Here is a 27,904-nt window from a genome sequence, read left to right on the forward strand (position 1 = left end):
TGGGCCAAGGTGACAGAGTTGTCATGGCAAAGCAGACTTGAAATTCTGATGTCACCCTGCTGTCAGTCAAGAGCCAAGAGGTGGGCCTGGTGGGACTCTCTGGAAACTTTCCTGCCCCCACCCCCCAAAGAAAGAACTGGAGCACAGGAGAGTGCTCTTTGTCTCTCCCCTCTGAGAGGACCCACTCTCTCCCTTGAGAATGTCCCTTTTCCTACTTTGAGCAATGTCTGAAACCTTTCTGAGTTGATCAAAAGAATCAGGGTTTGAAGATGGGGGTCTTCCAGCTGCCTCAGTTTTTAGGAAGACCCCCAGCTGTATAACATCACCAGGGTCATTAGAGAAATGGGGCCCCTGCTCTTGCTTTAGGATCTTGGGTGAGGTGGGGGATGTTTGCAGGGTATGTCCTCAGGCAGAGGCATATGGTGCCAGGTGGTCCTGGTGGAGGTTAGGGTCCCTAGGAGGAAGGGAACTAGGGAGGCCCTGGATGGGGCGTGGCTAGATGAGAAAAGGAGTGAAGGGAGGTGAGCTGGGTGGTGGCTCACTGAATCACAGAAAAGTGATTGTGGCTGTTGGCTGGTGAGGCTCTGTGGGCGCATGTGCTGAGATCCCCAGGCAAAGTGTGGTGGGAAGTTCAAGAGTCAACAGCCTTGGGATGCTGAGGGTTTGCAGTGGGTGAAAGAAAGTCTGTAGAGCAGAGCTGGGTCTGGGAGTGTCTGTTGTCCTGACCCTGGGGGGATCACGCCCCTGTGCACGACCACACCTGGTCCTGGGGGTTGTGGCTCTGGCTCCGCTTCCTGGCTGCGAGATGTCACCAGAGACTGCCAGCCTGTGGTCTCCTTCCCTATTGTCTCTCCCACCTCCTGCCCTTTTCTTTCTCGCTCCTCTCGAGGGCCTCAGGAGAAGAGCCAGACACTTGCACCAGGTGGGACTGACCCCGCGGGGGCGGTGGAGGGGCCTGGGGAGGGACCCAGGCTCAGTCCTGTGATCTGGTGTCTGGACTGGAACCCTGTCCCAGTGATCCTCTGCCACACCCCTTAAATTGTAATGTGGGAACTCACCGGTGCTGACAGAAAAGAGCGGTGAGGGTACCCACATCCATATCTGGACTAGACAGAGCGCAAGAGGGTGCCGAGGTGTGCGGTCCACGCGCGGAACGGGGCGCGTAATCCTTCTGTGCGAGGGAGAGGGGCAGGCCGAGGTGAGGCCCGAGGACCGCGCAAGGGACAGGGGCGGGGCAAGGTGAGGCGCAGGGACCGCGCCCAGGACAAGGGCGGGCGGAGGTGAGGCGCGAGGACCGCGCGCGGGACGGGGAGCTTGACAGGGCGGGGTGAGGTGAGGCGGGACTGGCACGGAGACCCTTGGTGCGCAGGACAGGGGCGGGAGCAGGGTGCGGGGCCGGTCGCAGGTCTGGGAGGCCTGCTAAGGGCGGGGCAGGTAGCGGAGCGGAGCTTCCCGAGGCTTCTCCTGCCTTTGCTGCAGAGGTTTGGTGATAAATTTCAGACTTTTTACTTAACGGACAGAGGCCGCTTTCCCTAGGTTTCTACACCCGAGTTTCAAGTCTCCCCCCTTTTCTTTCCATAGAAAATGGTTTTATCAAAAACATGTTTTGCAACTTTTTTCCAATCGAGTTTTGCTGCTTTTTTTCCCCTTCATTTTAAACGTGTGTTTAAAAAAGCACAGGAGTTTTGTGTGTAGTGGTGACGTCTTGTCGGGTAACCTCTGCTGTACTGGGGGGGGGTGGACGAGGAGAAAGTGCTCATTTCGAGCCTGGAAGCTGGATCAGGCGAGCTGGGGCGGAGAAGTCGGCCCTGCTTAGTCAGGTCCAGCACACTCCCAGCTGTTTGCCACCAAAGCAGAGACTCCTTCAAGCTTCCGGGCTGGGACTGTGTTTTTGTTCTGATCTGACAATAAGATTGATTGACTGTTGGGCACTGCAGAATCAGAGCAGTAGACGACTAGTACATTTATTTTTCTGCAATCGGACAGGCAAACTCGGAATAGGTTATAGGAACAATGTTCTCACTATGAAAAGGAGAGCTGGGTTAATGCTTATTTTCAAAGCAAATATGAGCCCATATACATTCAGTTGTTCTCAGTTTATATCTTAAAATAATACATATTCAAGATAGTCCCAGACCATTGCGTTGTACAGGTACTTTTCTTTTTAACTCTGTAAGGCAATGAATGGAATGACTGACAATTTATATGTAAGTAGCTGTCTGTTGATGAAGATAAAGAAAGTCTCCTGTTAGTTATTTTAACCAAACAAAAAACAAAACTTTGGAATAACCATATGTGTATGAACCTCTATACAATTTCTTAGAATAAATTGCTGTGCAAATTGATCCAATTTAAAACTGCATCATTTCATCGGGGCAATTTTTTTGTAAAAACTTGTAATTGTTAAGGCCCAGCTTTGGAAAGGGAAGTGGAACTGTTACTATGCTAGGAGTGCTAACTGGTACAACGATTTTTAACACAAAAGTGACATTATTCATCAACTTCCGGGGGGAGGGGTGATACATTCTCCTGTGCTAAGACTTCCTGGGAGGATTACAAAAATCTAATCAAACTTTATCTTGAGTGTGTGGCTAATACCAGAGGATACAGGCTTGCATGGGGGAGACACTTTATGCATACTATAAGTTATATTTTAATTGTTTGCTCATGAAATGTGAGGATGTGATATATATATATATATATATGTGTGTGTGTGTGTGTGTGTGTGTGTGTGTGTGTGTGTGTGTAGCAGGAATTGAACCCAGGGGTCGCTTAACCACTAAGTCACATCCCAAGCCCTTTTAATATTTTATTTAGAGACAGAGTCTCACTAAGTTGTTTACTTAGGACCTTGTTAAATTGCTGAGGCTGGCTTTGAACTTACAATCCTCCTGCCTCAACTCCAGAGCTGCTGGGATTACATGCATGCATCATCACACCCAGCTTTCTTTTTTATTTTTAGTTGGCTGAGCCTTTAATTTTTATAATTTTTAAAAAATGGATAACATTGTATGTATTTTTATGTACAATATGATGCTTGAGGTATGTATATTTATTTCAGTTTTCCTAGTTAACTTTGTCCTGTGAGTTTTTCCAAGAGGCATCCAATTCAGAAAGTCCCATCAGACTATCTGGATTGGTCTCTCTGCTGCAGCTGTTGAACCATTAGTGCCGCTGTATGCCCAGGATTGCTACAGCTGCCCGGTAAATATTAGAATTTTATAGTGTTCCCTGGGCCAAAGCATAGGCCAACCACCAAGATATGCACATCTTTTGCTGTGGGCTCTTTTTTTTTTGCTTACAGTTGCTACAGTTAATCCAGTTCTGAAAGTTCTCCCAATTTTTTTTTGGGGGGGTGGCAAGAGAGGGGCCTGCCTCTTGTGAAGAGCCCCAAAATATCAGTGAAGCTGAATGTCCACCTCCACCTCACATTTTCCACTGTAAAAGCTCTTATGTGTAGGGGGATGTGTGTGGTTTCATTCCAGCTGGGGGACGGACAGCATGGGAAAAGCTGTTTCACTTACCCTTTGAATCCTGCATTTCTTGAGAAACGTTGTCTAGGCTCACTCCCAGGGTAATGTTCTTGTCTTTGGAAATTTGCTGGGTGAATTTGTATGAATGGGGCAGGATGAAGCTGAAGCACTCCTATTTGTCGATCTTCCTGATGCTACCCATACTAATTATCTTTGAGTAGTTAACATACATGTAAGTTTGTTTGTTTGTTTGGGGTACTGGGGATTGAACCCAGGGGCACTCAACTACTGAGCCACATACCCAGCCCTTTAGACACAGAGTTTCACTGAATTGCTTAGGGCCTCACTAAATTGCTGAGGCTGGCTTTGAATTTGCAATCCTCCTGCCTTGACTCTTGAGCTGCTGGGATTACAGGTGCCATTGCACCTGGCTATATATTACTGATTTTCAAATGGTCTGTGTTATGGTCTAGATGTGGTATCCCCCCAAAGCTCATGTGTAAGACAATGCAAGAGGGTTTGGAGGAGAAATGATTGGGTTATAGCCTTAATCCAGCCAGCGAATTAATACCTGATGGGATTACTGAGTGATTACTGAAGGACAGTGGGGTGTGGCTATGGGGTATATATTTGTTTCTGGCAAATATTTCTCTCTGCTTTCTGATAACATGAGAGCTGCTTCCCTGTGTCACACTCTTGTGCCATGAGCTTCGAGGAATGGAGCTGGCCTTCTGTGAAATAAGACCTTGGAAATTGTGAGCCCTTAAATAAACTTTTCCTCCTCTACAGTTGTGCTGGTTGGGTCTTTTAGTCATAGCAGTGAAAAAGCTGACTAAAACAATCTGTGATCAGTATGAATCAATTTTGCAGTCAGAAATTACAATAATTAGTTATAAACCATCCCTTTAGTGTCTGGTTCTTTCCATTTTTTTCTGATCACCATCTCTTGCTTCAAACTGGGTGCTCCTTTTGTATTGACATTCATGTTTGTCAGCTTCAAGCACTGAATGATTTTCTGCCTTACTTCAGTTTGAACAATAATTCTAGAGTTCAGCCAAAAGGAGTGAATCTTGGACTTAGAGGAAGAGAATAGACCTGATAATAGGAGTGCCCCTGGGGAGAGCCAGGATAATGACAGTCCTCAGTATTCTAGTAAATTCTAATTTCCTGTGCAAATAAGTTCCATTCCTGGGCTTTGATGAATGTGCAGACAATAAGATTGGCCACTGTTGGAACTGTGTTATGTGTTAGGAGCCATGTGTGAACTGTATGCAAACTGTACAATGTTGGAGCCATTAAGGCAGGGAAGTCAGTCTTCCAGGACTCCTGGGTAGAATTCTCTAGTTGGAGATATCCCAGATCATGCTGGGATCCTGACCTGGCTCTAAGCTCCTGTTCAAACACAGCCACTGGAAATAGGCATAACCTGCCAAGGATAAACAACCTGTTTGTCTCCACTCTCATCCTGTCCACCTTCCTGCCCCAAGGAAATCTCTATCTATCCCCTTTGTTCTGTACCACTATAAATAAGCAAGCATGGGCTTTTTCTTTGTTAGAAGTCAGACCCCTCTGGTCAGCTAAACAGGTCATGACATTGCTTTGAAAATATATAATTCTTGCCTTTTGCTTTTATTTCACAGCAGTCCATCCCTCTGATGGGTACCCACTTCCTCACCCAAGGAGGATGTGAGCGACGTGTGGTAATGTGTTATGGGCAATGGGCACAGGCCAGTCCAAATTCTGAGAGATTTCTTAGCCTGATAATTACTGCCATTTGGGCCAGATAGTTCACACCCTCTACCCAGTTGTAATAGCCTAATTTGCCTCCAGAAAGTGCCAAATGTTCCACTGATGGACAAAATCATCTGTAGTTGAGAAGTGCTGGTTTAGAGGAGAGTTCTAGAAGGACTACCTAAGTCTTCTTGTTATGAGACTTGGAAAATATAATTTTTTGTAAAAGATTCTTGAACCAGTTTTCAAGACAAATTGTGAGAACTCCAAGAGGAAACAAGTGTGCTCCTCCAGCTCTTAAATAGGCTTCCTATGTTGGGTGTACAGGGGCAACAACATTTACCTGTTCAGATGATCTCATGTGTTTCATACTGACATGAATGGTAGACTAATCTTTTGAAAATATTAGGTAATATTTACTTATACAATTTTACTTTTTATTAAGAAATAGAAATTTTTGATATTGGAAACTGAATCCAAAGGCACAGTACCACGGAGCTATACTGCCAGTGTTTTGAAATTTATTTATTTTTGATACAGTCTTCCGAACTTGCTTAGCCTCACTAAGCTACTGAGGCTGCAGGCTGACTCACAATAAGGGGAGGTTCTCGGGATTAGACAAAGGTAAATGGGGAAACAGAGGGGGGTGGGAGAAGGAAAAACAGTATGAATCAGACATAACTTTCCTATGTTCATATATAAATACATGAACAGTGTAACTCCACATCATGTAAAAACCGCAACAATGGGAAGTTATACTCCATGTATGTATGATATGTCAAAATACGTTCTACTATCATGTATAATTAAAAAGAGCAAATAAAAATACTAAAAATAAATAACTAAAACAAAACAAAAATATTATAAGAAAAAAAAGATGCCATTAAAAAAAAAAAGTTTCTGAGGTTGGTTTTGAACTTGTGATCCTTCTGCTTCAGCGTATTCAGTCACTGGGAACTTCACTGGTAGTTTTAGAGAAGACTGAGAAGTATGCATTGGGAAGGGGCATTTGTGTGGTGAGTTACTCACTGGCCATGCCAAAATAATACAGAATAATGATTTGGAGAGCAGTGGTGTCACTCTAGGTCCAATTGTGAAACTAAAACTAAAGTAACTTATAGAGGCAATGTTTAGTATGAGGAATTATTAATTCTAACAGTGATTATCTATTGAGAGGGAAACAGCTCTAAAGATTCATAGATGATGTGTCTGGGGAGCAGCCCTTATCCCCAAGGCTGCGGCAGAGCCCTTAAGGAAAGAATATCTGAAAGAGCCTCCTGCCCACCTCCAGGGCTTCAGATCCAATCTTTCTTGGACAGAACATGCCTTGTTCCTCTGGGTTGCAATGAAGGTTGCTAAGAGCTTTTGTGCCAGGTGTCACAACAAGATGTTAATATATCCACATGTCACTTCACTCTATGGCCTTAATCATTTGTGTCATAATATCTAGTGAGTTAGCAGAGTTGACTTGTGGTTTCTGTCCATCAGTAACTTAATTATATACAAAAATAAGTGTGAATACATAGATAAACCTCATTAAACCAAGATAAATATCCTTTTAAATCATCTTCCTCTATAAATAAGGAAAATGAGTACAGGCTTTCCAATTCCACTCAAATGGAGGAAAGTTTGTTGGAAAGAGTGGCAGAGTAGAGACAGTCATCTAAGGACACTTCTTGCCACCAAGGGTGGTCTGATGATGTTGCCTTCCCATGGTCCACAGAAGACATAGTAGATTATGGAACAGCTTCTACACATTAAGGAAAACTATTAACCTGTGTTATATTTTCCCAGAGAGCAAATAACTCCTCAACCAAAGATCTGGAGCCAACACCCACCAGATTCTCCAGATCTGAGGCACTGCCCCACTCAGGAGGAGACTCCTATGTGTCCCTCCTCTCACTGCACTGCTGTGCTACCTACAGTGGCCTCCTCTACTCAGCAGCAGTCATTCCAGCACTACTGTGGAATGGGCAGTGCTCAAGGCTAAGGAAGGGCATTACTTCTGTGGAGAGATATCAGTGGCCAGGGGCTTGGGTGAAACTGGTGGGACACCTGTCCTAAGGCCCTACCAGACTGAGACAGCACCACCCAAAGGCCAGAGGACAGACTATTCCTCACCTTTCATGGTGTCTGTTGATTTCCTATACAACTTGATGGGCATGAAGATGATGATGACTGACGACTAAAATTAAGACAATGATGATCCCTAAGCTGGTCACTGAAACAGATGAGGTACGTGGAGACCCACTGGTAACTGGGACTGTTGATGTTGGTGCTAAAACAAACAAAAGAGCAAAATCCCTGTCAAAATTAAAAATATCCATTGTTCAGCACCTGTTTTCCCCATACAGTGCATTCAACTCATATATACTGACTCATCATGGGACAATTATTCTACCAGGTCCTGGGGCTACAGAGATGAACAGAGGTTGTGCTATGTCCTTATACAGCTCACATTACAACTGGAGGGGACAGCAAAAGTCCATCCAATTTGTTGTAACAAGAGAAGGCCTGGAAGTTTACAGAAATATATATATATATATATACCTGGGAACTAGTTGGCCGACCATTAATGACTGCATCATTGATTAATGGACAATGGGGGCTTCTGTAAAGAAGAGACCTTGGGAGGTGAGATGAGAAAGGAGGCTAGTGACAAATCCACATGGCTATCACTGATTGTCCAGTCAAGAAGCCGATGAAGAAGTCAGTCATTCAGCCCATCAAATTTTCCATTATATGCACATGCTCACACCCCACAGGGAAGTCATCAGACCTTTAAAGAGAATTCCCACATCTTTCCCATCCTGCTGAGTTTCATAGTAACTCAGCTCTCTACCTGGCATTTCCTCCAAGTGCTCTGAGAATTCCCCGAGCCACTGATTGCAATCTCCCATGGAGACCTTCCTTAAACGTTCTGTCAGTTCTTTCTCATTCTCCAACTTCTCCTTGATCCCTCTGGCTCTAGGATTAATCACTGTCCACTCCATGTGCATCACATTTAAGTAGAGAGATGGCTGTCCATCAATGCTGAAATTCCAGAATGAACCAATGTGATTTTTTCCTTCAAACTGACAAGACATCTTGGCCTGCAGGGTGAGATGACCTGCAATACACAACAAAACTATCATCTTTCACTCTTGATAGATTCATCACCTCCCAATAAGTTGAGCATTTCTCTGCACATTTAGAGGCCTTTATTCTTTTCTTCCAGATTTGCCCTTTCTTGCCCATTAAGCCCCACATCCCTCTAAGGCTGGGCCAATGTTAATCTCTTTTACACAAATACATCCAGAGCCTCCTCCACATGTACACTCCATCCCTTCCTCTCTCCTGTTTTATCTCTTCACCCCATTCCATACTTACCCATGGTCTTATTTTTTTTCCAAGTCCATGTCAAGCAGGATCATCCTGAGATCTTGCCTCAGTTCTCTCAGCATTTCGGTCAATTGTGTCCATGTTTTGGTGGCATTCACCTCCCTTCCCAGGTGACCCAAAGGTTTGATCTTATTGCTCTCACAGTCATACTGAAGGAAAGCAGTCTTATCCACTGAGCCCTGCACTTCACACCAGGACTCCCCAGGTCTGGACTGAGATTTGACAGTGAAGTTGAGGCAAAGAGAGTGGGTAACTGTGAGAGAAATATGGATGTGAGGTTCAGGACAGGGAGAAGAGGGCCATTAGTTTCCATCCTTTTGTGACTCTCAGACTCCCTCTGAAGGGCCAGGCTGGCAGATAGAGGACTCTTTATCCTAGACCCCCTTAATCTTCTAGATCCTTATTTTGGTGTCACATTTAACTGAGATTGTAGGATGCTCTTGTTCTATCAGGGACCCCTCACAGGCACAGTGTTACTAGGAGAAAATCTGAAAGCACTTTCAGTGACCTCTACTAACTTTTGGTTACAAAAAATACAAGATGGTATCTGTCCTCCTGAAACTTAAAACCTAGCTGAACAGTCAGTATTTCCAACAGAGAGAAAAAGGAGGCATCAGGGATCACAGGTCAATTCATCATGGTCTTGGTGTTCAGGCAGATCATCATGGAGTAGATACAGGAACATGGCAGCAGAAGGGAGCTGCCACACAGGAGCACAGAACCTAGTCTGGTGTCCTAGGCTGGTGCCCTATGAGCTGAACATCAGATTCCAGGGAACCTCTCTAGCCAAACCACACCCTTTCCCCATTCTTTAGAAGAGGTATCCACTTATCTGTGCCCAGCATGGAGCCCCAATCTCTTCTCTCTGTTCCCAACCAGTTCTTTTTTATTTTTTATTTTATTTTTAGTTTAGATGGACACGAAACCTTTATTTTATTTATTTATGTAGTGCTGAGGATCAAACCCAGTACCTCACACATGCAAGGCAGGTGCTCTACCATTGAGCTACAAACCCAACCCCTAACCAGTTCTTGCTAACACTTATGACTCACAGTCTTCCAAGATTCTACTAGCAGCATAAGTAGCAAAAGAAGATAGCTACTGGAATATACTGGAGACTTTCTATTGAGAATAAGTCTCAGAGAAATGCGCAAAATTAGCCTCTAGGGTGTGGGCATGCCCCAAACCTACCATTGGAGGACTAAGGACCAGTCTATTGAAACTCAATGAAGAAAAAGGTTGTTTAAGGCATGTTTAGCAGGTGATGCAAAACAGAATTACTTATTAATAGAATTCTAAAAATTAGAAATGCAGATGTTAAAAAACAAAATTCACTGTGAATACCCAGTCTCTGTAGGGGAAGCAGAGCTTGCTGGAGGTTATATGAGTTTCTTCCTTCTACATACTGCTTCTTCTCTTTTCCCTGCCTCTTTTGCTATCTGCTTTCTTCCCATGTCTGTATTTTTTCCCAACCTCACTCTCCTCTGTCCCATTACCTCTAACCTTTCAAACCCGTCTTCTTAAAGACTGAGATCCATTTGCATTCAATACCCCACAATGAGAGATTCAGTCAATACAGACACGAGCCCTAGAGCCCCAGAATTACCTTTTTGGTTGAGAAATAGAGGCTGACAAAGATGATCACTTTCAGGTGGATAATGATGAAAATGAACACAAGTAATTTTTAAGAATGGTCTTTTGATGGGTGGTGCAAAGAATGAACTGCACCTTGCTGAAACAAAGGCAATGGATTATGAAGGCAGTCCCAGTAAGGCAATGGTGGCAGTTTTGAAAAATGTCTGTGCAGTAAATAATTTCCCTTGGAGACTTGAAAATTATACCATGTATGGTCTTGATATGAAGTGTGGTCCCTGGTCTATGCACACTGTGGAGGAAGATCCCAGGTCAGAAGCATAGAAGGATGTCAAGCTCTTTAGTGAATGTGAAAAGCAGTTGGACCCTAGAAGCAGTAGTAAGGTTCAACAGAAAGCAGTAAAACTTGTTGCTACTAAAGATGATGATTTTGTTGATGAAGAAACTAAATAAAAGCACTAGTGAGGAAACCTCTTTGTGACTCTCCAGCTAAAAATGCACAACAATGACATAAGAACAGGGAAGATGAAAAACCACTGACACCTAGATCAAGAGGTCAAGAATCCTCCAGAACACAGGGAAAAACTCCTGAAAAACCAAAGACCCACTTCTGCCAAAGCAAAAAAACAGAAATGAAAGAAAGTACAAAAGGGTCCTTCTCTTCCCAAAATGGAAGCCAAGTTCTTCAATTATGTGGAGAGATGTTTCTGGATGATTGATCTGGAGGCTATTCAAGATCTCTGGTATTGGAGGAAGTTTCTTTAAGGAAACAGTTTACCAGTTTGTCAAAAGTTTCTGTCTTAAATCTCTAGATACATATGATCTACTAAATTGAATCAGGAGGGCATAAAAAATTTGAATGTACCAATTTCAAACAATGATATTGAAGACACCATCAAAATGCTATCAACAAAGAAAAGCCTAGGACCAGATAGGCTCTCAGCCAAAATATACCAGAACTTCAAAGAAGAACTTACACCAAATTATTTCATGAAGTAAGAAAGAAGAGGGACCTTCCAAACTCATTCTATGAATCTAATATCATCTTGATACCAAAACCAGACAAAGACACTTCAAGGGAAGAAACTTTCAGATCAATATACCTGATGAACATAGATGCAAAAATTCTTAATAAAATAATTGCAAGTAGCATATCAAAACATATTAAAAAGATACTGCATCATGATCAAATGTGGTTAATTCTAGTGCTGCATGGTTTTTTTCAACAGATGGAAATCAATAAATGTAATTCAATAGACCTAAAGACTAGAATCATATGATTCTGTGAGTACATGCAGAAAAAGCATTTGACAAAAATCAGCATCCATTTGTGCTCAAAACAGGATAAAAATAGGGATAATCGGAACATAGCTTACCATTGTAAAAACTATCCATGCTAAACCCAAGCCAACATCATTCTAAATGGGGAAAAAATGAAAGCATTCACTCTAAAAACTGAAACAATACAGGGATGCCCTCTTTTTCTTACTCCTATTTAACATAGTTCTTAAAACCCTAGCCAAAGCAATTAGACAAAAGAAAGCAATTAAAGGAACATAAATAGGAAAAGAAGAGCTCAAACTATTCCTATTTGCCAAGACATGATTCTCCATTTAGAAGACCCAAAACTCCACCAAAAAGCATCTAAAAGTCATAAATGAAATCAGCAAAGTAAGAGGGTTTAACATTAACACCCATAAATCAATTGCATTCCTACACACCAATGATGAATCAGCTGAAAGAGAATTTAGGAAAACTATTCCATTCACAATAACCTAAAAAAAAGAACAAACAAAAACTTGGGAATCAATCTAACAAAGAGGTAAAAGTCCTCCACAATGAAAACCATAGAATACTAAAGAAAGAAACTGAAGACGACCTTAGAAAATGGAAAAAAAAATCTTCCATGTTCTTGGATAGGCAGAATTAATATTATCAAAACAGCCATGCTACCAAAAGTCCTATACAGATTTAATGCAAGTCCTATTAAAATTCCAATGACATTCTTCATAGATATAGAAGAAGCAGTCATGAAGTTCAGTTGGAAAAATAAGAGGCCCAGAATAGCCAAAGCAATCCTTAGTGAGAAATGTGAAGCAGGAGGCATCACAATAGCAGACCTTGTATTGTACTACAAAGCTGTAGTAATGAAAACAGCATGGTATTGGCATAAAAACATTTATGAAGAACAGTCCAGTATGAAGGGAATATATAGAACAGAATAGAAGAGACAAACAAATAGAAGAGACAAACCCACATATATACAGTTATCTCATACAAGATAGAGGCATCATGAACATAAATTAGAGAAAAGACAGCCTCTTCAACAAATGGTGCTGGGAAAACTAGAAATCCATACATAGCAGAATGAAATTGACCCCCTATCTCTCACTTTGCACAAAACGCAACTCAAAGTGGATCAAGGACCTTGATAGTAGAGCAGAGACTCTGTGCCTAGTAGAAAAAAATATAGGCCCATCTCTCATCATGTCAGCTTAGGAACCAAATTCTTCAAGAAGACTCCTAAAGCACAAGAAATAAAATCAAGAATCAATAAATGGGATGGCATTAAACTAAAAAGCCTTTTCTCAGCAAAGGCAACAATTAAGAACATGAAGAGAGAGTTTATAGAATGGGAGAAAATATTTGCAACTTGTACCTCAGAGGATCATATTCCAGGATATACAAAGAACTCAAAAAACTTAAAAAACAAAATCTATAAATGGGCAAAGGAAATGAACAGGCACTTCACAGAAGAAGAAATCCAAATGGTCAAAAACTATATGACAACATCTCTAGCAATTAGAGAAGTGTAAATTAAAACTAAACTTAAAACAAAAAAGATGTCCAGTGTTCCATTTAGGATTTTGGAATTCATCACATCAATAGACTTAAAGAATAGAATCAGGAAAAGGCCAGGAAATATATTCTTTCTTAGAGTTTTCTGAAGGAATACAGCCTTACAAAGAAATGATTATTGATTATAACCCTGTGAGAGTTTGGTGTTTACATCTTCAGAACAATGAAAGAATATATATATGTAATTTATTACAGTAGCAATCAAAATCTGGCACAGTGTGTTTAAATAGGTCACAGAATGAGGGGAGGGGAAAAACTCAGGTTGAGAAGGTTCAGGACTGTTCCAGCAGGTGGAGGTATTACAATTTTAAATAGATACCTTTACAAACAAAATGGTTAAAGGGGGAAATATATATATATATATATATATATATATATATATATATATATATTATATGACAATTTTAAAAATTAAATAAAGAATAAATGAATAAAGGATTCAAAAGGGGGAGGCATAGAAGGGTGTGTCACCTGAGAACTAGATGTGAGAATGACACAAGTAGATTCCTCAGGGAAGAACAGTCCAGTCTGAAAGGATGGCAGTGCAAAGGCTCTTAGGCTAGAGAATTCTGCAATATGCTGAAGACCAGCGAGTAAGCACTGGGGTAGGGACTAAGTGAGCAGGGGACAGAGTAGGGAATGGTTGGCCTGACTATAGAGATACCTAGGCCTTTGGTTTTTACTCTGATAATATTCAAGTGACAAATACAAGGGCTATGTGCCTTATTCAAGTTTCTTCATCTATTTGGTGAGACAATTCAGCAGAAGAATTATTATAGCCTGAATATTTGAGTTGTCCTCAAATTTATATGTTGAAACCTAATCAACAATGTGTATTAGGGATTTAGGATAAAGAGAGAGAAATATGGAATCTTAAGGGAAACACCCTCAAGCCACTGAAGTGCAGAATCATGCCACCGAGATGCAGAAGACACAGTTGCAAACCTTGGCCCGTGCCCTTGTAAAATGAGGGAAATACACAAGTGCAGAAAAACTTGGGAGAAATTTTGCAGCCCCACCCTGGATCCACCTCCACTCCAGCTTCTAGTACAGCTCATCTCTAAATATTGGGCCCCCAGCCCAAGTCAGGGCTGCTCCTCACTCAAGTCAGCTGCGTTCTCCCTTGGATGTGTATCTACTTTCCTAAATAAAGCCCAGTCTATATCTTTGTCTGGCTCATGCTGAAATTCTTCTCTGATGCATATGCCAAGGACTCAGCTAGTCCTGAGCTGAGTCAGCCTGCTTCATGGAATCCTCAGACCCCTTCTCCAGAAATTTCTTCTCCTGTGACAAAGTCATTGGTTGTTGGGAGTGGTGACTGAAGTATGAGTCTTGAACTGTCCTGTGACAGAGGTGATGCCTCTCTTGGGAACTCTCAGGGAGAAGGTGCTATTGAGATAGCCCAGTTGCTGTGGTGACACCCTGCTCAATAGGAGGTTGTTAGCCACAGAGTTATCCAGTTCTTGACCTTGAGGTTCAGATGCCAGCTGTTCAAGGGTAGAAAGTTATGGGTGCAAGCTAATTATCATAATTGGGCTGCTTATAGCTATGATCTTGATTCTGCTTGCTTTAAAGAAACTTTCTCACAAAACCCTTTTAATGATAAAACATATAATAAATGTGCTGAGCTGACTCATGGTCACTGCACTCCACCAGAGTGTAATATCTACCAGGTCCAAGCTTTTTCTCTCCCTCTGTGTCTGTCTTTTTTTTTATGGTGCTAAGTATGAAATCCAGGACCTGTGCATGCAATGCAAGCACTCTACCATCTATTTGTCTTTTCTAATCCCCTATTGCCCCTCATCTGGTTTCCTGAATTAACTGCAGTGCAGGTCGCAGCATTAGGCCATGAAGATGGAGTCCCTTAAGTATAAAATTAGTTTGCTTTTAAACGAGAAGGTAGGGGTTGGGGTTGTGGCTCAGTGGTAAAATGCTTGCCTTGCACATGTGAAGCACTGGGTTTGATCCTCAGCACCACATAAAAATAAATAATTAAATTAAAATTATTATATCCATCTACAAGTAATATATATATATATATATATCTTTATATATATATATATATATATATATATATATATATATATATATATATATATATATAAAGACAAACTTGCTGTAGGAATTCCCCTTGCCCACTTTTGCCAAGAATGAGTTCTGTGTAGTCAAATAATGATGAGACCTATGAATGGGGCAACTCCAGAGTGCACCAAGGCCAGAGTGCACCTTCTGGGCTGGGATGCTAGTTTTCCTAGAACATTGTGCACTCGCTCCATTTCCAGGCCACTTCCAAGATGGGTGTGGGGAATGGGAATGGGTCATGTTAACATGCCATAAATCTCATTGTTCTTATTGAAATTTGGCCATTTTTCTTGAATAAATTCTCCTCACGTTGGTGTAAGTTTTGATTGATTTTCAGAGGCCTGACAAAGCTGATTGTTGAAAACATTTGTACTTGTTATCAAAAGTTCTATGAGGAACAGATTTTTAGGCATCCTCACTATACCATTACACAAGGCCTGGACTTAGACCAGGATAAAAAGCTTCTGCACATCAAAGGAAACAATTTTCAGTGTGAAGAGACACTGTACTGAATGGAAGAAGATGTGTGTAAATGGCACATCTGATGAGAGGTTAACATCCAGACTACATAAGGAACTAAAAAAAATAACAACCCAACAACCTGATTAAAAAATGGAGAAAAATCTGAGCAGACATTTCTCAGAAGAGACACACAAATAGCCAACAGGCATATGCAAAAGTACTCAGTACTAAAAATTGTCTTTGAAATGCAGATCATAACTACAATGAGATATCATTTCCCTCCACTAAGAATGGTCATTATTAATACACAAAAGATAATAAGTGCTGGCTTGGAACCCTTATATACTATTGGTGGGAATGTCAATTCATAGAGCCACTAGGAAAAGCAGTATGGAGTGTCCTCAAAAATTAAGAAATAACACCAGGATATGATCCAGGAATTCCTCTACTGGGTATTAGCCAAAGGAAATAAATATAGTCTATCAAAGACACCTGCACTCCCATGTTTATTGTAGCACTATTCACAAAGGCCAAAGACACCTGCACTCCCATGTTTATTGTAGCACTATTCACAAAGGACAAAGAACAGAAACAATCTACTGATGAACAGATAATGACCATGTGATACAAAACACACACTGGAAAACTATTCATCCATAAAATGGACAAAATCCTGTTATCTTCAACACAATTGATGGAAATAGAGATCATTATGTTAAGGAAGTAAGTCAGGCACAGGAAGACTAGTACCATATGATCTCATTTGAAGATAGAATCCGAAAAAGTTGATCCCAAAAGTTGAGAATTGAGAATGGTTCCAGAGGCTGTATATGGTAATTGAAAAAGGAGGGCTGGGAAAATGTTGACTGAGGGGTCCTAAGTTACAGTTACAGTTATGTAGGAGTAAGAAGTTCTGGTGTGCTATGGCACAGTGGGGTGAGTATAGACAACAACAAAGTCCTGTGTATCTCAAGTAGCTAAAAGAAAGGATTTTGAAAGTTTTCACCATAAAGAAATTATAAATGCTTGTAGCAACAGACACATTTAACATGATTTAAATCTCACACAGTATTAAAACTTCACATGGCACCTCCTTTAATATATATAATTTTATGTTTATATGTAGCAATTAAAAATAAAACAAAATGAAAAACCTGGCAAGAAGGGCATCAACATTGTCTAGGAGGTCACTGATGATGACTGGTAAGGGCCAAAGTGCTTGCTGGGTGACAACCAGCAACTATTTGGGGAAGACAACCTGGGAATGGGCACCAACATTGGAGACACTCTATCTAGGGTCAGATGACTAGGACAGTGGGCAAATCTAGTGCCCCATCCATTTTCATGTTGTCTTTAGTTCCTCTCACAGTAAAGCAGAATTGAGTATTTGATATAGGGACAGGTATAGTGTGTTCTGCAGAGTTGAAAGTGCTTACTGTCTGCCTTTACTGTCTGCAACTTGTGCCTACTTTATACCACTATAAGATGTTGGCTCCCCAAGAGGTAGACTACATAGGCTTAGGATCCAAGGTCAGGAGTCTATAGATGCTCCCACAACAGAAACGTATAGATAGCACCTTTGCTGTTAGACAGTTGACAATGGTGGGAACATGATGTCAAGAGAATAATTTAATAATAATTATAAAATGTCCCACTGTGCTGACCCCCATATGCTTTCTTTGCTAAAAAGCAATTTATCTAACTCTGCTGGACAGGATATGTCACATTCCTCAGCAAAGTACCTGTTATCTGGAAGAAATTTAGGCAGAAAATAATGTTGATAAGAGGAACCCAAGTTACTTTGAAGGGAGAGCTATGTGAAGGGTGTTTCACAGAACAGATTTTGGAATATAAAGATAATTCCTTCTAACCATAAAACCTATAAAAATGATTAAAATTCCATTTAGAACCAGTCAGCATGGGCCAAGGAGAGAGAGTTGTCATGGCAAAGCTAACTTGAAATCTGATGTCACCCTGATGTCAGTCAAAAGTCAAGAGGTGGGCTGGGGTTGTGACTCAGAGGTAGAGTGCTTGCCTAGCATATGCAGAGCCCTGGGTTCGATTCTCAGCACCACATAAAAATAAATAAAATAAAGGTATTGTGTCCCACTACACCTAAAGTGTGTGTGTGTGTGTGTGTGTGTATATATATATATATATATATATATATATATATATATATATATATATATATATATATATGCCAAGAGATGGGCCTGGGCAGGAAACTTTCCTGGGATCCCCAATACAACTGGAACACAGGAGAGGCAGGTTGTCTCTTTCCTCTCTGAGAGAACCCACTCTCTCCCTTGAGAGTGCTGCCTTTTCCTTTTCCTATCTCTTCAATAAACTCATTTTTGTTATTCTGGCAAAATGTCTGAAATCTTTAGGACTTGATCAAAAGAATTGGGGTTTGAAGAGGTCTTTGCACTATCTGTTTCTTAGATGACCCCAGCTCTATACCATTACCAAGGTCATACTTGGAAAAATGGGGCCCCCTCCTCTTGTGTTAGGATCTGTGGGTGAGGTGGGGATGTTTGCAGGGTATGTCCTCAGGCATGGGTATATGGTGCCAGGTGGTCCTGGTGGAGGTTAGGGTCTCCTAGGTGGATGGGAAGGTAGGGAGGCCCTGGATGGGGCATGGCTAGATGAGAAAAGCTGTGAAGGGAGGTGAGCTGGGTGGTAGCTCACTGAATCACAGAAAAGTGATTGTGGCTGGTGGCAGTTGAGGCTCTGTGGGCGCATGTTCTGAGATCCCCAGGCAAAGTGTGGTGGGAAGTTCAAGGGTGAAGAGCCTTGGGATGAGAGTCTGTAGAGCAGAGACGGGCCTAGGGATATCTGTTGTCCTAATCTTGTGGGGTCACGCCTCTGTGCACCTGGCCCTGGTCGCTGTGGCTCAGGCATGCTTTGGGGAGACAGCGGTAAGGCTGGGAGACATCACCAGGGATTGCCAGCTTGCATTCTCCTTTCCTCTTGCCCCTCCCATCTCCTGCCCTTACTTTTTTCTTTCCAGCTCCTCTCAATGGCCTGAGGATGAGAACCAGACAAGATAAAACTTAAGGGGTGGCAGAAAGTCATGTGACAGGCATCACGTATGTACACCTGATGGCAGGACTGAGCCTGGGTCCCCTCCTCAGGCCCCTCCACCGCCCCCGCAGGCTCAGTCCCACCTGGTCCAAGTCCTCTTCAGTTGAACTCACCGGTCCGCGCCGGCCAGAAACACTCGGGCAGTAGAAGCAGAGCTAGGGTGACAGAAAAGAGCAGCCAGGTGAGGGTATCCAGAGCCATGTGTGGATTACACTGGAGCGCGAGGGGGTGCCTGTGTGTGCCGGCTGCTTTTTAAAAGATCCGCGGGCGCGGGGGCAGAGAGCGGAGCTGGGCGTGGAGACTTCTATACATTGGGCTAAGACCGGTTTGGAGGCAGGAGGCAGGAGTCAGGACGAGGCGGGAAGCTGGATGCTAGGCGGGTGGCCCATAGCACAGACCTTCTGTGGGCGCAGCTTGAAGAGGGGTGCCGGGCAGTCCCGAGGAGCTGGGGCCAGGGGTCGGAGCTGGGGCCAGGGGGCGGGGCTGGGGCCCTGGAGTGGGGCTCTGGGATCCACCCGGAGCAGGGGGGAGCGGGGTTCGGGGCGGAGTGGGGAGCGGGGAGCAGGGAATTTGTGCATGCTGGTAAGGGTGAGCAGGGGGTGCTGGGAATTTCTGGGTGCGGGGGAGGCGCGGGGGTGTGGGCCGGGCTAGGCACTGTGGTGGGCGTGCATCCTGGAGACTTTCTAGGCCTCCGCTTTAGTACTTTACTGAAATTTCTCTTTTCCTCTTGCCCGAGACTTTTCACTGAAGGGAGTGAGGCTGCTTTCCCTTGATTTCTGCATCATCGTTTCTAGTCTCCGCCCTTTTCTTTTCCATAAAAATGGTTTGATCAAAGTAGAATCACACCATTCGTGCCTTCATACATCTTCATGTACTTCATCATCATTCTAAGTACATGTATGAAGACACGAATGGTGTGATTCTACTTTGCATACAACCAGAGATATGAAAAAAGTGCTCTATATGTGTAGTATGAATTGTAATGCATTCTGCTGTCACATATAACAAAATAAAAATAAATAAACTAAAAAAATTTTTTAAATGATTTTATCAAAAACATGTTTTGCAAGTCTTTTCGTCCCAAACAAGTTGTGCTGTTTTTTCTTTCTTTTTTTTTCTTACATGTGTGTTTAAAAAAGCACAGCAGTTTTTTGTCTAGTGGTAACGTCCTGTCAGGCAGCTGTTGCTGTACTTGGTGGGGAGGTGGGTGAGGAGCAGGCGCCCACTCAGATCCTGGGACCTGGCCCAGGGAAGCTAGGGGGCAGAGAAGTGGGCCCAGCTTAGTCATGTCCAGCACACTCTGCTTTTCTTTGCTACCAAAGCAAGCGACACCTTTAAGCTTCTGAGCTGGGATCATGTTCTTGTTCTAATTTGACAATAAACTAGGTTGATTGTCGGACACTGCAGAATCAGGGGAGTTGATAACTAATACTAGTGGCTTTTCAAATACATTTATTTTTTGACATCAGACAGGAAAACTTGGAATGAGTTTGGGAACACTTCTCGTTAGGGAAAGGTGAGCTGTGTCTAGTATTAATGTTTATTTTCAAAGCAAATATGGAGCCCATATACGTTCAGCTGTTCTCAGTATATATCTTAAAATATTACATCTTAAAGATCCTCCCAGACTAGCTCATTTTATAAGGACTTTTATTTTTCCTTCTGCATGGCAATCTATGGACTGTCCATCAGATTTATATGCAGGCAGCTCTTTGATGAAGATGAAGATGGTCTCCCATTAGTTACTTTAGCAAAAAGAGAACATTGCAATAATCATACATGTTTAAACCTGTATACAATTTCCTAGAATAAAATGCTGTGCAAATTGATCCAATTTAAAAGTGCATCATTTCATCGAGGGCAACTTTTTTGTAAAAACTTGTAATTGTTAAGACCCAGCGTTGACAAGGGAAGTGAAATTGTTACTATGGTAGGAATGCAAAGCGGTCCAATTTTTCTCAACAAGAATGTGACAGTATTCATAGTGAGCCTAAAATTAACAAAATTTCCAGTGGAGAATAGATTCCCATGTGTTGAAATTGAGTTAAGACTCCCTGGGAGGATAACAAATAATCCCATAAAATTTTTTATCTTGAGTGTGTGGCTAAGGCCAGAGGGTGCAGGCTTGCATGAGAGATAAATTTATGTAGTCTATAGGTATATTTTATTCTATTTAAAATTTTTTTGGGAGCTGAGGATGTGGCTCAAGTGGTAGGCTCTCATCTGGCATGCTTGAGGCACTGGGTTCGAGCCTCAGCATCACATAAAAATAAAATAAAGATATTGTGTCCACCTAGAGCTAAAAAATAAGTATTTAAAAACATTTTTAGTTGTATATGGATTCAATGCCTTTGTTTTTATGTGGTCCTAGGATTGAACCCAGTGCCTCACACTTGCAAGGAAAGTGCTCTACCACTGAGCTACAATTCTAGCCCTATGGGCTATATTTTAATTGATTGGGAAATGTGAAAATATATATATATATATATATATATATATATATATATATATTGGGGAGGTAACAAGGATTGAACCCAGGGGCACTTAAACAAGTGAGCCACATCCCCAGCCCTTTTTATATTTTATTTAGAGACAGGGTCTCAGTAAGTTGCTTACTTAGGGCCTCAGCCTCCTGAGCTGCTACAGGCATGAGCCACCATACTGACCTCTGTTTTATTTTTAATTGGCTGAAACTTAAATTTTTATTATTTTAAAAAATGGACAGATAATATTGTGTATATTTGTCATGTACACTATAAAGCTTGAAGTATGTATACTTACTCCATTCTTCCTAGTTAACTTTGTCCTGTGAGGTTTTCCAAGAGGCATCCTATTCAGAAAGTCCCATCAGACTATCTGGATTGGTCTCTCTGAAGAACCTGTTGGACCACTAGTTACCACTATATGACCAGGATTGCCACAACTGCCCGGCCAGGTCAGAATTTTGCAGTGTGCCCTGGGCCAGAGCATAGGGCATCCACCAATATCTACACATCTTTTGCTGTGAGTTCTCTCTCTCTTCTGTCTTTGTTTATAGATGCTACAGTTGATCCAGTTTTGAAAGGTTTCTCAATGTTTTTAGTGGGGAGAGACAGGGGCCTGCCTCTTGTGAAGGGCTCCAGAATGGTGGTGAAGCTGAATGTCCACCTCCACCTCACATTTTCCACTGTAGAAACCCTGGTGTGTAGGGGGATGGGCCATGTGTGGTTTCATTCCAGCTGGGGAAGGGAGAACTTGGGAAAAAAATGGTCTCTCTTACCACTTGAACCTTGCTTTTCTGGATTTAAATGTTTGTCTCCGGTCACTCTTGTCTGTGGATATTTGTGGGGTGAATTTTTATGGGAGGGGCAGGATGAAGCTGAAGCACTCCTACATGGCTATCTTCCTAATGTCACTCACACTAATTATCTTTGGGTTGTTAATGTACATGTAAGTTAATTTTGTTATTTATGCATTCTTACTTTTCAAATGGTGTGTGATCAGTATGAATCAATTTTACAGTCAGAAATTAAAATAATTGGTTATAAACCTCCCTTCAATGTCTGGTCCTTTCCATGTTTTTCTGATCACCATCCCTTGCTTCAGACTGGGTGCCACTCTTGTATTGCCATTCATGTTTGGTAGCTTCAAGTACTGAATGATTTTCTGCCTAACTTTAACAGAGACAAGAATTCTAGTGTTCAGCTAAGTGGAGTGAATCTTGGACTTAGAGGAAGAGAATAGACCTGGAAACAGGAAAATGGGAGTGCTGGGTGTGGGCAGAGAGCCAGGATAAAGACAGTCCTCAGTGTTCTCAGTGAGTTCTAATTTCCCGTTCAAGTAAGTTCCATTCCTGGGCTATGATGAATGTGCACACAGTAAGACTGAACAGTATTCATGTTTCAGACAAACTTGAATAGTGGGCTAACCTTATGGAAAATATTAGGTAATACCATTTTCATAGTTTTACTTTTTAAAATTATTTTATTTTTATGTGATGCTAAGTATGAAAACCGGTGCCTTGCACATGCTAGGCAAGTGCTCTGCCACCAAATTACAGCACCATTCTGTGGTTTTACATTTTTTAAAATAAGTTTTTATAGTTGTAGATGGACACAATACCTTTATCTTATTTAGTATTATGTGGTGCTAAATGTCAAACCCAGTGCCTTTCACATATAAGGAAGTACTGTTAGTTGCAGAGCAGGCTGAACAAATTTTAGCTGTGGGGCAGGCTGAACACTCAGCGCTCACCTGTCTGGTTCCCACCCTTCATTAGCCCTTCCTTTTGGGATGATTATTTTGCACCTTTTCCCTTTACTTCCTCTTGTTGTTTTTTAATTTGAAACCCACACCTAGCCCATGCCCAATCTGCTTGAAGGCAGAAGATGACACCCTTATCAACTACAGTGTGACCCAATCACTGTACACCAACAAGGCAGCTAGCACAGTAAAGAGCTATTAAAAACCTTCTCCTGCTGGGCCCTCTCTCTCTCCTCTTTTTCTCCGAGTCAATCAGACACTGCTGCAATAAAGATCCCTTGATTGCTCCGAGTGCAGTGATTACTTTTCTTTCACCATGAATAGGTATAAACCTGTCTAAGAGAAAGACAGTTTACTGCAACACAGTCTTACCTTTGAATGGTTTTTCTGGATTATTATACAATTCAGAAGTTGAAGTAGGCCTATCAGGAGTAAAGTATATGAAGGATCCCGTATGGGCAGGCACTTAAGAAGATCAGGGTTCTCAACCATCAGGAACTAAGCATAAGGTGCCAAAGGTGTTGCTGCTGGTGTGCAAGGATAGCAAGACACCAGAGGAAAGGGTCAAAAGATTTCAGTCTTTAAACCCAGAGCTGGAACTCCTAGCACTGTTCCTCATCCTGGCCCCTGTCAGCTGCAGGTCATCTCACTGTGGGTCATGGACACCAGCCCTAAACCTGGGGGAAAATCACAGAAAACTGCCTGGGCTCTAGAACAATAGCCAAAGAAAGCCTGGACTCTGTCCTGCCTTTCTGCCCATTTTGTTCTGGTGTGTGTGGGGGGTGGAGGTCTCTGGCTACAAAGGATGTGATAGTAGGTCCCAGCTCTGTCAGTTTATGACTTGGGGACAGGAATAGTCTCCATTGTTAAGATCTGACAGGACACTCCATTTGGCCAGGGCAAATTCATCACTGGGACAAAGCAGTGTTCTTGCTACAACACTATCCCATAAACTAAAAGCCTGGGGAGTCTGGCAGGACAAATAACTGCACCCAGAAAAGAAAAAGACAGAAACTAAGGACAACCTGTGTTCCATAGGCAGCCTCTGCAAAGGGATCTTCAAGAATTCCTAAAGAGAAAAATGGAAAGGGCTTCTTTCATTGCATATCAGTCTGCTAGTATAAGAAAAGGCCCAAATGGAGCCTCTGGGTACAAGTGACAGTGGGGAACTCACTTAAAGTTGATGGCATTGTGATAGTGTTCATGGAGACAGGTCAGGCTCAAAAATGTCATTGAAAGCAACATAGGAGAAAAAGATTAAATCATAATTATTGTATATGTTGGATTGTCCAACCCTCTCCTGGGATGAAATTTGTTATGTAAATTAAATGCACAGATAACATTCATAAGGATTGTTTCAGAATATAAATTTTAAAAAGGTTCCCAAAATAGTAAATATAAAAGAAAATTACAGGTATAGAAATACATTTTTTAGTATGGAAAATTAGAAGGTAAGAGAAATGTTTCTGAATGAGAAAATATTTTGTCTGGTAAAGTAATATTCTTGTGCTAACGTCCCAGATTAAAGGTGACAAAACTAAGGATGTAAAGTTGTGAATGTCTAAGTAAGTTACAGAAAGTTTGGGGAAGGGGAAGGTGTGTGTTTGTTTAATTTGGCTATAATTTATCTATCAAGATAATTTTATTCTATTTGTTGGGCTTGTGGAAACTAAGTCTTAAAGTAATTAAGGTTTGTATCTTTTTGAAAGTCTGAAATAATTACTTTGTAACTTGTTAATCAAACAACTGTTACTTAAACCTACCAATATAGATGTCACCCTAAGTATATGTGACTAGGTATAATGTATTCATTATACCTAGTCACATATACTGAGAACTATGGCTATCTAAGCCTTGTATAAGTATTATGTAAAAATTTATAAAATGAGGGGCTGGGGTTGTAGCTTAGCAGTAGAACAGAGACCCTGGGTTCTTTCCTGAGCACCACATAAAAACAAAGAAACAAATAAATAAACAAACAAAATAAAGGTATTGTGTCTACTTACAACTGAAAAATATTTTTTAAAAGTTTATAAAATGAAAGTATATGCAAGTTTACTGGCAAGATAAACACTAAGTGCTCTCTTTTATACATTGTATCTGACATTGAAGGACCATGCTCTCAATTGAAGACCTGTCTTATATATGTTTGCTTTGAGTAAGTCAATTTCTTATCATTAACCCTGTTTCCTAAATGTATAAGAAACTTAAGGCTATTGATTTTGTTAATCCATAGAGACCTGTGATTACTGTTACTATACACTCTGGATTCTAAATTGCACTTTAAAGTTAAACTTAGTTGAATGCAAAGCTTTGCAAAGTTAGTGTTCTCCAAACTAAAATTATGTGTAGCAAAATCTCTTATTTGTATAAAAATAACAAATTTGGTTGGTATTTATTCATGTAATTTGAGGTTTTATAGCTGTATCAAGTAACATTTTGAATAAGTTATATATATAATTTGGTGTTAATCTTCACATTGGAATTGGAATTTAAATACATTTTTGGAAGCTAATAATGAGAGTCTGATCTGTTTAAAGGTGAAATTGTAAAACAGGGATGCATTTTGCTGCTTTTTTCACAAAAAGAAAGTTAAAATTTCTCTTAGTCTTTGTTTAATTTATGTTTCAGATGTAATGTTGTATTGTGTTTTTTTGTCAGGATCCCCATCTTACCTGAAATAAGAGTCTGCATCCCACCTTACTACATGTTAGAATGACTGCAAAATAGGCTAGACTTGAGATCATTTAGAGTTGTGATAGGTGGGATTATCTAGAGTTTGATGATAGCTCCAGTCTGGTGGGGGCCAGACTGGTTGGCTGGGCAAGTTGATAGCAAGATGCTCTCACACCCTCTTACAACCTTCTGACCAGCTCCATCTGTCGCTGGACACTTCAGGACTAGTGGTGCTGGGAAACTTGGCTCTCTTCAGCATTTCCAACCAATGCTTCCCCCAGGCAAAATGCCCCTAGTCTGTGAAGTTTCACAGGATTGCCTGGACATGAATGACCCATGCAGACCCACTCACTATCTGACAGATAAGGATGTAAGATACCCCAGGCTCAGCCATGTTGCAGTCCCAGAATCTGAACACCATTTCACCTTGCAGAAAGACCATGAGGGATGTGCTCAAAGGAGGGACCCTGCAAAGAATTGGCAAGATGGTGGCCACCAGCACTCCCAGCAGGAGGACCTTAGGGCAGCCAAACACTAGGCACCCTGGCATAGGACATCTAGGTCTTGGCTGGTGTCCCCAGACAGAGTTGGCTGCACCACGAGGTGAGGTGGTGGTGGCAGCAAACCTGCAAGCATCCTGCCCCCCATCCCCCAGGCACTGGCCAGTGTCTCAAGATGGAGATGGCTATGTGCAATCAAATCTGCAGGCAACTTGGCAATGGACCTCTGGGTGCGGGTGGAAGCAGCAGGACTAGTAATTGAAAGTGAGGTCAGGTTGAGGTTTTTGCGGTTAAAACAACAACAACAAAAAATCACTATCAAGGGTGAAGTTCACTGGGGTAAAATTTCATACCTTAAGCACAAGAACATTTGTTTTGAGCCAGCAAAATGTTTGAGATTGCAATCTAGACTACCTGTTAAGAGTGATCCTTACATTCTACTTATATGAACCAATTTAGCAGAATCACTGGTTTTTGTTTTGTTTTGTTTTGTTTTTACTCTACAATATGAAGGAAATATAAAATATCATTCATTCTCTACCAAGACTTTTTGGTCAGAGTTCTGCAGGGAATCAGAACCAAAAGACTTATTGTAGAAATTGGCTTGTGAGTTATGGAGCCAAGAAATTTTAGTGTTTGTCTGCAGGCAGGAGAATCAAGAAAGCAAGGGGTATAATTTGGTTTGAACCAAAGACCTGGGACTGAGGGCTGATAGTTTAAGTCCTGATCTGAGTCATGGAGACTGAGAAATAGTGAAGGTTTTTCATATCCCAGAACCAGGAAAGATGGACATCTCAGATCATGCAGAGGAATTTGCCCTTACTATGACTTTTGGTTTTGATGAGCCCCTAAAAGGACTGGATGATGCCTGCTTTTACTAAGAAGGGAGACTTTGCTCAGTCTACTGCTTTGAGAGCAAATCTTTGCCAGAATCACTGTCAGAACACCACCCAGAAATAATGTTTTACCAGCTATCAGGGTATTCCTTAGGCAGTGTGTTGACATATAAAATTAACCACCACATTCATTGCATTAAAAAAATTGTCAATTCATTAAAAATTGTTTAAAAAACAGAGATGTTTATTTAAGTACAACAAAACATATAAAGAGAGTCCCTGAAGTTAAAAATAAAGTCTGCCATGGTATTTTACAAACAATATTGCTTGCACCATCAAGGTTGTTAGCTTTCCATCACTGTGAGGAAACTACTGAAGACAGTAAACTAAAGGAGGAAATATTAGTTTCTGCCTCACTGCTTCAGAAATTTTAGTCCAAGTTTGGTTGACTGTATTGCTTTAGGGTCTGAGGTAGGGAAGAATATCCTAGCAGTAGGATCTGTGGCAAAAGAGACTGCTCCCTTTATGGTAGCAATGTTAAATAATTTATTCTTTTTGAAAGTAGATACGAGGGGGGGAAGAGAGACAGAGAAGAGAGGAAAGAGAGGGAGGAAAGGGCCTGGGACACAAAGAGCCCTTCAGAGAGTGACCCAGCTCCTGTCCTCATAAAGTTTTCCTCACTTCTCAATAGCACCATAGTCAATACATGGATCTTTGGGGGACACCCCAGTTCTAAACGATAACAAAGGTCAACTCAAGGTGTGGAGAAATATTTGGTTACACAAACCAAGATGGAAACTGTTGAGATTTCTTGTTCCAATAGCCAGAGGCTAAGTGTATATTTCCACAGGTTAGCGAAGGACATGGCTTATCACATTAACGAAAAGTGCAGAATTGAACTATCACAAAACACAATAAAAAAGCTCAAAGTTGGCTTTTCTGCCCGCGGATGCAGCATAGAAAGCATCGTTAAAGTCTCTTT

At 41.6% G+C, this 27,904-nt stretch overlaps 1 long non-coding RNA gene across 1 annotated transcript; it reads right to left on the reverse strand.

Moving 5' to 3' along the window:
* Positions 1 to 5,722: 5,722 nt before the first annotated feature.
* On the reverse strand, positions 5,723 to 8,924 carry LOC144374608 (uncharacterized). The gene is made up of 3 exons (XR_013433966.1): positions 8,574 to 8,924; positions 8,047 to 8,313; positions 5,723 to 7,482 (listed from the first exon to the last, which is right to left on the reverse strand). It is a non-coding gene; the product is annotated as an uncharacterized LOC144374608 (long non-coding RNA).
* Positions 8,925 to 27,904: the final 18,980 nt, after the last annotated feature.

Source organism: Ictidomys tridecemlineatus, unplaced genomic scaffold, assembly GCF_052094955.1.
Source record: "Ictidomys tridecemlineatus isolate mIctTri1 unplaced genomic scaffold, mIctTri1.hap1 Scaffold_77, whole genome shotgun sequence".
In the NCBI taxonomy this organism is placed as follows: domain Eukaryota; kingdom Metazoa; phylum Chordata; class Mammalia; order Rodentia; family Sciuridae; genus Ictidomys; species Ictidomys tridecemlineatus.